This window comes from Mustela lutreola, chromosome 17 (genome assembly GCF_030435805.1).
Source record: "Mustela lutreola isolate mMusLut2 chromosome 17, mMusLut2.pri, whole genome shotgun sequence".
NCBI classification, from domain to species: Eukaryota; Metazoa; Chordata; class Mammalia; order Carnivora; family Mustelidae; genus Mustela; species Mustela lutreola.
In genome coordinates this window covers 27,969,185-27,979,083 of record NC_081306.1, presented here as the reverse complement: position 1 = coordinate 27,979,083, position 9,899 = coordinate 27,969,185, and the positions used below count along the sequence as shown (strand labels likewise).

Genomic DNA, 9,899 nt, shown 5'->3' with positions numbered 1-9,899 from the left:
GCAGTGTTGTGACCATTGGGTCCAGCCCCAAACTATGAAGAAAACACAAAGTGTATAAATCTGAGTAAGTATATATTTACACACCTTTTTAAATAGGTTGTTATCAAAGATTTAATCAATGGGTAATATGCTTCTCGTGGCTGGGAAGCATCAGTTGCCATATATTAAAAACAAAGAAAAGAGGTGTCTGGGTGGCTTCCTCCATAAGTGTCCCTTCTTTTCAGGTCATGATCCCAGGGTCCTGGGATGGAGCCCCACATCAGGCCCTATGCTCAGTGGGAAACCTGCTTCTCCTTTTCCCTCTGCCCTGCTTATAGTTCCTCTTCCTGTCTCTCTGTCTGTCAAATAAATAAAATATTTAAAAAAATACAAGAAAGAAAAAAATGTTTTTAAAAGGTCTTTTTTTTTTTTTTTAATTTTCTAGGGGTGCCTGGAAGACTCAGTTGTTTAAGCAGATGTTTGCCTTTGGCTGAGGTCATGATTCCAGTGTACAGGGATCCAGCCCTGCATGGGACTACTTGCACCCCAAGGAGCTTGCTTCTTCCTCTCCCTTTGCACGTGATTCCCCCTGCTTGTGTGCTTCTTCTTCTTCTCTCTCTCTCTCTCTCTCTCCTGCTGTCAATAAACAAAATAAAATCTTTTACTAAATAAATAAATAAACAAACAAACAAATAAATAAATAAATAAATCTACTTTCACTCTAGGTCCCTTAACAAAAATTGGTACTGCTTTATTTAAAAAAAAAAAAAAAAGATAATTTAGAAAGATGCTTCCAGAGTTAAAAAGCTGTTTTGTTTCTTTGTCAGGATTAAATATATAAGTGCTTTAAAAAGTAAAAGAAAATATATGCTATATTAACACTAATCACACTATAACTTTGGTGGTTATATCAAGATAATGAAAAGTGACAGATGCTGGCGAGGATGCGGAGAAAGGGGAACCCTCCTACACTGTTGGTGGGAATGCAAGCTGGTGCAGCCACTCTGGAAAACAGCATGGAGGTTCCTCAAAATGTTGAAAATAGAACTGCCCTATGACCCAGCAATTGCACTATTGGGTATTTACCCTAAAGATACAAATGAAAAGTGATTTTAAAGCAAATTTCATTATCAGACATAAAGATCAATTCAAAATTACAGAAGAGTAAAAGGATGAATTCATCAGGGAGTATAATAATTCTTGACTTTTAATACTTAATAACAGGGCACCTGGGTGGCTCCGTGGGTTAAGCCGCTGCCTTCGGCTCAGGTCATGATCTCGGGGTCCTGGGATCGAGTCCCACATCGGGCTCTCTGCTCAGCAGGGAGCCTGCTTCTCTCTCTCTCTCTCTGCCTGCCTCTCTGTCTACTTGTGACCTCTGTCTGTCAAATAAACAAATAAAATCTTTAAAAAAAATACTTAATAACTGATTTGGGGATATATAGGGAAAAACTAAGAACAAAAATCATAACTTCTACCTTAGAAGAGAAATGGAAAAAAATTTCAACACCCTTATTTTAAGATTATATAAGATTATATAGACAAATGGTCATCAAATTGGTAAGATATGTAAGACTTGAACTAAATTATCAACTAACTAGATATGCTTGATATTACAGAACACTCCCAACAACTGCAGACTACATATATCTTAATCCATGATTTTCTTTGCAAAATCAACATTGATAATGTTCTAGTCATACCGCCGTGTACCAGGAAAGAAGTAGCATATTTCTTGAAAAACACAGCTATCAAAGCTCCATTGAGAAACCGTAAAGATGGAGAAGGGATTTGCAAATTATATATCTGATAATGGACATCTACTCTGATTATTAAAAAATGAATAAAAATAAAAAACCTTACTAATAACCAAACAGAGTATCCAATTTTACATGTGAAGAACATTATTGAAGAGACATGTCACCAAAAGTATATGGATGGCTTATAAGCACATGACAAATTTCTCAACATTTAGACATTGAAGAAATACAAATTAAAATCATAATGAGACATGCTTACATATCTATTAGAATGGCTAAAATTATGAAGGCTAATTGTACTTCGTCTGAGCTCGATTGGGAAGCAACAAAAAATCTAAACTGTTGTTGGCATATATCATGATACCACCACTTTGGAAAATAGTTTGAAAATTTTTTTAAATGCAAAATATGTTGCAGTTACACAAATAGCCATTTTACTTCTAGGCATTCAACCAAGAGAAACAAACCCTATGTTCATACAAGGACTTGTATATGAATTTCATAGCAGCTTTATTTTTAAGAATTGAAAACAGTGGAAATGTTCATCAATGTCCATCAATAGAGCAAAGACAAATTATGATCTTTTCATTAAAGAGATTACTGTTCAACATCAAAATGAACTATTTACAATTGGAGATTCTCAAAGTAATGATGCTGAGAAAAGAAAAGCCAGACAATGAATAGTATATACTGTGTGATTCCATGACTATAAAAAATCAAGAAAATACAAATTTATATATAGTCACAGTCATCAAATATATTGGTGTGATTTTAGTGCCTTCTTCTGTGCTCCCATAGCTTCCTCCACTTGGATCTCCGAGCATTTGTTACACCATGTGAAAATATGAACTCTTTTTCTTTATTCTGTATTACTAGAATAAGAATCCTTGAAATTTTATGGACATTTGAACTCTCCGTTATTAGCAGAAATTCTATCACACAGTAAGTTTCCAAATATAAAAGCCAGAGTTTTACAATGACTTCTAAGCTTTTACATGATCTAGCCACTCATTTAACCTCTGTGACCTCTTTCCCTGCTACTCTTCAGTCACTCACAGTGGCCTCCTTGCTATTCCTCAGATATGCCAGGCATGATCCAACCTTATGGCCTTCAAGATAGCCAATTCCTTTGTCTGGAGTGACCTTATTGCTGATAGTTCTGGGCAAATTCATCACCTTTCCATACCTTTGTTCAATTGTCAGCTTCATTGTAACTACCCTGATCTTCCTATTAAAAATTTTAACTCCCCATCCCCTGCCTAGCAATCTTGATTTTTCTCACCCTGATCGAATTTTTCTTTTTCCCCATTGTACTCATCATTTTTGAATGCACTATGCAATTTTTATTAAGGTGTATAGCTTTTGATTGTCTCACCCATTAAAATAAAAGTTCTACAAAGCCAAGTATTTCATTTACCAGTGTAGTCTGAAGTAATATCTGCCATATAATAGGTTCAGTAGACAACTGGTAAATTTCAAAATAAATTAATGTTGAGAGTATACTGAATTTCATAAGTCATTTCAATATTTTTTCCAAAAAATAAACTATGTAAAACATACTTTATATTTACTTTCAAAATATTTTATAGCATATAATGGACAATATACATAAGCCTTAAAGAAACAATCATATAAATAACCATTTCATACCTGCTTAAAAATTGCATAATACCACACTCCTAGATCCTCTCTGAACGCTCTAAAATAACCCATCAAAGGAAATACATTTTTAAAAATAACAGAGTTTTTGGCAAATAATTTAATAAAATTAAAGTTTCATTCATCTATGTAGATCATAATAAATGTTTTTAATAAGCATGAAATTATAACTCTGAAGTGTGCTAAAATGAAACCACCTGCGAAGGGTGAGAGAACAAAAATAAACATCATTTTTCCAAATAAGAGGAATTTATTGCCTTTGAATCAAAGCATGTGGATTTGTTCAAACTGGCAATAAAGGATTATGGAAACACAAACCATAGAAAGTCAGATTTTAGATTTCTAAAAGACTTCGAAGTGAAGAGTATACATTTTTTAAATGCTACATAATGCTACATAATGACAAGATGACAGGTTGTGACAAATAGCATTTTAAAAGCTCTACTCATAATGGAACGGAAGGTGTCATTTCCCTATAATTTTATATATATCATTAATTTACTATATCTGGATACAACATATTACCAAACAGATGTTCATCAAAGACTAAATCATTTCTAATGGAACATAATAATTTGAACCTACATGTATTAATCATTTTTTCCGATCTAACATTTATAGTCTCGCTAAACATTTTATCAGTTGTCGACAAAATTCAAATAAAATAGGATAAAAAGTCGTGTTTGGAAAAGTAGATTTTTTTTCAAATTTGCATTTAAATGAAAATATTTGCTGATATTTTTAAAACTTTAAATGTAATTTTATATATATCTGACCTATCAGATGATATAAAATTCTTAGAGAAAATATGACATATTTTTTTATCTTGGTTGAAGGTATTAATAAAGAGCAACTGTTTGTATTATTTGTATTGTGATATCTTAGTTAATAAACATGAATAACTGGTATAAAATATGTTTTTTTAAAAATTTTATTTATTTACTTGACAGAGATCACAGGAAGGCAGAGAGGCAGCCAGAGAGAGAGGAATGGAAGCAGGCTCCCTGCTGAGAAGAGAGCCCACTGTGGGACTCAATCCCAGGAACCTGGAATCATGACCTGAGCTGAAGGCAGAGATTTTAACCCACTGAGCCACCCAGGCGCCCTAAAATATGTTTTTTTTTTTTATATAGAATTATAGTTCTTGCCAAAATATGGAACTAGCTGGAACTGAATGCCTCCTTCAAAGTCCGCTCTGGAGAAATTATGCAAGTGTAATATGGAACTATTTCAGATATTAACCAAAAACAAAGAAATGATGATAAATTCCTTAAAAGACTCAAAGTTGCTCTTGACTGGTATATTTCAAGCTCTATTCCTGGTTTGAAGACAGGTTTTAACAGGCCTGTCACTGTAGAAATCAGCTGGATGTTTAGAGGCTATCAGAACTGTACAAAAACCTTAAAGGGGTAAGGACTTGAAAATCCTTTAGAGAGATTAGATCCCTAAGGCATTATTCCTCCACACATTTTCCTCCAATCAATTAAGACTGATGGATGAGGGGCACCTGAGTGGCTCTCTCATCACGTGGGTGGTGGGTTAAGCCTCTGCCTTCATCTCAAGTCATGGTCTCTGGGTCCTGGGATCCAGCCCCACATCGGGCTCTACTCAAAAGGAAGCCTGCTTCCCTCCCTGCTTGCCTGCCTCTCTGCTTACTTGTGATCTCTCTCTCTCTCTCTCTTTCTCTCTCTCTGTGTCCAATAAATAAATAAAATCTTAAAAAATAAAGGCTGATGGATGATAAATTATGAAAACTGCTCCCTCCAAATGATGCTTCTTCATAAGGATTTAAGAATTTAAAATTTTAAGAATTTAAAATTGAAACTTGATCATAGGATTTATCTTATAGAATAACATCAAGTGAAGGCAGTTATTATTAGTTCTTAAGTATTTGTGATTCTGAACTCTTGGCCTCATTAGTAAATTTATTTTTAAATTCTCCCATGGAGTGGTGATTGGCCTTCAGTCTTTCATTGATGTACATCATTGGGTCAAATGAGATGTGTGTGCCCAGAACTATATATAATCTTCTTTGTATTTCACTGGAGATGGCATTTCTGAGTTTTGTTCAATTGAATTTGGACAGATGTTTTAATAGTCACTTCTAGAGTTGGCCCTGGAGAATATCTTCCTTTTTTTCTCTTCCCGATTCTCTGAAAAACCTAATTCACATTATCACAGTGATATCACAATTCAAGTTTTTCCAAGCACTATAGCTGCAAAATAGAAGGAAGCTACTCAGAATGTAATACTATTGTGAATGATTGAGAAAGAAAACATTATTATAATTAAGCTACCAGGTTTCAATGTATTTTATTGTTGCTTAGAAAATCCTAGCATACCCAGACTTTACAGAGATTTGATGATCCGAAGAGGAGCTGAACTCATGGACCAAAATAACTATGCACATAAAAAGTACAATTACTTACCTAAAAAAGATGATGTGGTTAACTTTATATGGCAATCCAAGTGTTATTGGAACAGGAATATAAAAAAAAAGCTTAGGGGCGCCTAGGTGGCGCAGTGGATTAAGCCACTGCCTTCAGCTCAGGTCATGATCTCAGGGTCCTGGGATCAAGTCCTGCATCAGGCTCTCTGCTCAGCAGGGAATCTGCTTCCCTCTCTTTCTCTCTCTCTCTCTGCCTGCCCTCCTTCTACTTGTGATCTCTCTCTGTCAAATAAAGAAAGAAAGAAAATCTTAAAAAAAAAAAAAAAAGAATGACTGTACTTTTAAAAAATAGCTTAAAAGGGGCGCCTGGGTGGCTCAGTGGGTTAAGCTGCTGCCTTCGGTTCAGGTCATGATCTCAGGGTCCTGGGATCAAGCCCCACATCGGGCTTTCTGCTCAACAGGTAGCCTGCTTCCCTTCCTCTCTCTCTGCTCGCCTCTCTGCCTACTTGTGATCTCTCACTGTCAAATAAATAAATAAAATATTTTTAAAAATAGCTTAAAAGTATATGATAAAATAATGATATACATATACAAAGAAAAGATACTATACTGTGAATATAAATTAAGTGAAAATTGTTGAAATAAAGAATACAATAAATGGAGACTAAGATGAATATAGCTGTAAAATGAATAAATGAGTTGGGAAAAACAAACAAACAAACAAATTAATGACTTCTGCCCAAATGCAGCAGAAGAGAAAAAAAAATAAAGAAAATATTTAAATAAGTACTGAGATAAATTTTGGAGAATTAAAGAAAGATAAAAGACACCAGACTTAAAATGATGCCAAACATGAGAAATCAGAAACAAAACAAAACAAAAACCACACACAAAAAAAAACCACTCATATACATTATGGTGAGTTTTAAGAATATCAAAAACAGAGAAGAGCATAAATGATGCCCAAGAGAAGAACAGATCACCTAAAATGTACAAGAATAATACTGACAACAGAATTCTCAATAGTAATAGCATATAAAGGAGACAGCTGGGTGTTTGTATAGATGGAAAAGATATTTGAAACTAGATATTATACATCAACCCAAATTATTTTTTTTAAAGATTTTATTTATTTATTTGACAGAGATCACAAGTAGGCATAGAGGCACAGAGGCAGGCAGAGAGAGAGAGAAGGAAGCAGGCTCCCCGCCAAGCAGAGAGCCCGATGCGGGACTCGATCCCAGGACCCTGAGATCATGACCTGAGCCGAAGGCAGCGGCTTAACCCACTGAGCCACCCAGGCGCCCCCATCAACCCAAATTATTGATTAAATTTGAGAGCACAGTAAAAATACAATGAAGCATGTTAGGTCTTAGAACATTTATCACACAGCGACACACATTTTAGAAAACTTCCTTGGAGGACAGCTCAATTTAGATAGAGAAAACAGAATTATGTACTCAAAGGCACATTTTGAAGGAAGGATTGAATATAGTCTGCACTGCAAATATTCTTTAATCGTATGTTCTGAATTTCCTAAATTTAAGAAGTATTTGTTTAAATATTTATCTTTAAATAAACCCTAGGAGACTTTTTCTTGGATTCTGGAAAATCAGTCCATTGGGATACAAATCTTTTTGCCACTGATGGAAATTGCCTAATGTATTGTTACAGCAATTGTGATTTGCCAATACATGGGTGATGTGTGTGTGTTGTGTGTGTTTATTTTTATTTTTGATGGTTTTACTCTTCTATGAGATTTTTAAGTAGACATAATTTTAATAAATTATGATTTGTTGAAATTTATCTGAGGTTATATATAATAAAATGAAATTTGTGTGAACTAAAGAAGTGCGTCTCCATTTTTTTGTTTTAAGAGTAGACTGGTCTTTAAATATTGTCCAAAGAAGTACATTATATTCATTATTAAATTTGATAATATACAATAAAGTATTTATGGGCATATGGAACCATATCAAATTCTACTATTAATTCATATTAATAATTACCATAAGAGGAAAAAGGGATATTTTTCAAAATGAAAATTAGCATATTCTTCGGAATATGATATAGTGTTATTCACTGAACAGAGGGAACAAATGTCAAAGTTTAACACAGTTTACAGAATGTTTTAACATAAATTGAAATTTAAATCTGACCAAATTTCACAGTTTTAAGTAAAATGGTAGCATTTTATATCCTTGAAAAGTGGTAAGTGACCCAAAACATTGCTTAGAAAAACAAATTTAACACTACACTAGTCTGCGATGGTTAAGTGATGGTACAACTTGCCATTGTGTATCATCAAATGGTATATTTTTTTCTTTTGGTCTTGTCATTATATTTTATTTTAGCCATTCTGGTAAGTGTGTAGTGATATCTCAGTGTCATTTTAATTGCATTTCCTTGATGTCTAATTATGTCAAAATATATTATTTTGATGTTTAATGTTCTGAGCTTTCTCAGTTCAAGACCATGAAGACACTTGGGAAAAATACAGTTGCAGATGCACTCATAGACCAACTCTTATTTAGAAATAAGAAGAAACATTACTACCCATTCCAACAAAAAATAGACTTGTTATGCAGTAGGGATTTTATAAATTACCTGACACAACTTATATAGTAAGATGAAATGGGACAGGTGGCTTCTTGCAGCTATATACAACATCATTTTAATTTCAATTTTCAGTATAATTTTTCCAAGGTATACACAGAATATATATTTAATGTAAATTGTGAACATTTTAAACTCTGTATATGGAAATTAATCAATCTTAAGTTTATAACAATCAAAATTAACGGAAGTTTATTTAAAATTAGTTAGCTTTCTCTGCATTGCAAGACAGAATAATCAAGAATTGGTAAGAAAAAAATAATCTCTGTAAAATTACCGGGGGTGCATTAATAAGTGTTCGGTAACCGATCAAACTCACAATTTGGATTGAATGGCAAGTGATTTTTAAAATCTGGAACTCATTGTCAATTTTTTTTTCTTCATTGTGTCTTAATAAATTACTCTGTTCATTTGCATGGAAGTGAAGAAAAATGCATGACATTTCATCTCAACACTAACACTTTTAACTGGCAACTCTGAATGTACTTTACAGCAGTGTCACAAAGTAAAGATCAATGATGTTTCATGAAATATTTGTTATAATTCTCAAGGAGATAGGGAGTTTGTGCAAAAATGCAAATCACTTTGCGACTAAACACATTGTTTATTTCAGCTAATTTTAAGAAAGTATGCTAAGACTCTCTCAAAAAAGGAAGCAATGATTTAGGTTTTCCTTCAAACTCCTTATCTAATCCTGAACCAACAGCACATAGTTCAAAGAGCAACTAATTGGAGCAGCTCCAATTTACACGTTTCCTAACAATGCTTAATTTAGTGGAATTTCTGTCCAATTATGTTAATTTGGTGTAGTGAAAGACAAACATTCAAAAAGATCATCCTTAATTTATATAGATTGCCAAACTCTGCATTTTCTGAATGACGCCCAGGAACGTATTTTCAAAAACAAACAAACAATGGCAGAACCACTATTATGTCATCTCTAGGCAGAAAGTGACTCAGAGCCTACATTACTCTCTACCTGAAAGTATACTGTAGGCACTGAAACTACTACCCTGAGTCTGTGCTATCAAATTCCTTAAGTTAGAAAGTTTTAAACCCGTCTGTGTGGGAGTATTTCATTTACAGATAGAGACTTGGTTGTTTATACATTTTCATACTTGATTTTTAGGGTGTAATAACTATGTTTTAAAATTCATGGTGGTGGGACGCCTGGGTGGCTCAGTTGGTTAAGCAGCTGCCTTCCGCTCAGGTCATGATCCCAGCGTCCTGGGATCGAGTCCCACATCGGGCTCCTTGCTCGGCGGGGAGACTGCTTCTCCCTCTGCCTCTGCCTGCCACTCTATCTGCCTGTGCTCCTGCTCTCTCTCTCTCTCTCTAACAAATAAATAAATAAAATATTTAAAAAAAAATTCATGGTGGTTTTGAATACTGTTGGATAATTGTGCTAAAATGGTATATCCATTCCTCCTAGGAAACAGAAATTATAGAAAGGTAGTGCTTTTCAGATCTGACATCTTTGAGTCATTGCAGTTTCA

General features: G+C 34.1%; 1 long non-coding RNA gene across 2 annotated transcripts in view; it reads right to left on the bottom strand.

Moving 5' to 3' along the window:
• Positions 1 to 410: 410 nt before the first annotated feature.
• The window catches only part of LOC131819973 (uncharacterized), an 84,529-nt gene continuing 75,040 nt past the window's right edge, over positions 411 to 9,899 (bottom strand). For both annotated transcript variants that reach the window (XR_009349431.1, XR_009349430.1), the window contains exon 3: positions 411 to 609. This is a non-coding gene — a long non-coding RNA (uncharacterized LOC131819973). The remainder of the gene's footprint in view (positions 610 to 9,899) is intronic.